At 45.0% G+C, this 754-nt stretch overlaps 1 protein-coding gene across 1 annotated transcript in view; it reads left to right on the top strand.

Moving 5' to 3' along the window:
- LOC103192400 (desmoplakin) overlaps window positions 1-754 on the top strand; it is a 48540-nt gene that overhangs the window by 35871 nt on the left and 11915 nt on the right. The window lies entirely within an intron of this gene.

Raw genomic sequence — 754 nt, 5'->3', positions numbered from 1 at the left:
TTCAAACCCACCAGCCACTCCTCGGAAGGAAGATGGGGCAATCTACTTCCGTAGTGATACTGCCTCAGAAACCCAAGGAGGGGTCGCTGTGAGTTAACTCCGGACTCAAAGGCACATAACAACAACAACAACAGTAACAATCTAATGGTACTTGAAGTGGTGACCATAAAAGGTCATGGTTTTGTTTTGTGTATAAGTTAGGCATAATAGGAGTCCCTGGGTGGTGCGAATGGTTAATGCACTTGGTTGCTAACATGAAGGTTGGCAGTTTGAGTCCACCCAGAGGTGCTTTGGAAGAAGGGCCTGATGATCTACTTCTGGAAAATTAGCCTCTGAAAAGTTAGCCTTTGAAAACCCTATGGAGCACAGTACTCTGACACACATGGAGTCACTATGAGTTGGAGTTCATGTGACAGCAACTGGTTTTACTCTCAGGGACTAATGTAACTAGCTTCATTTGAGATGAAGAGAGTACATCGTAATAGCCAAATCTGAGCCAATACATGCCAGGTACCATCCAAGTTCTTAGAGAAATGGTGGAAGCCACTTAGCCTGCATTTTGTGCCTGGTTAACTCTCTCATTATGATTATTGGAAGGAGGAGATGCTTTGAGTGAATGTTGTCAAAAGCTTGTTGTTGTTGTTGTTATTTGCCATCAAGTCGGACCCGACTCATAGCAACCCCTCCTTGGGTTTCCAAGGCAGTATCACTACGGAAGTAGATTGCCCAACCTTCCTTCCGAGGAGTGGAAACC

This window comes from Orycteropus afer, unplaced genomic scaffold (genome assembly GCF_000298275.1).
Source record: "Orycteropus afer afer isolate SDZICR_OR568_19922 unplaced genomic scaffold, OryAfe1.0 scaffold00027, whole genome shotgun sequence".
In the NCBI taxonomy this organism is placed as follows: domain Eukaryota; kingdom Metazoa; phylum Chordata; class Mammalia; order Tubulidentata; family Orycteropodidae; genus Orycteropus; species Orycteropus afer.
The sequence above is the reverse complement of the archived record's forward strand: the minus strand, read 5'-3'. Positions and strand labels throughout refer to the sequence as shown.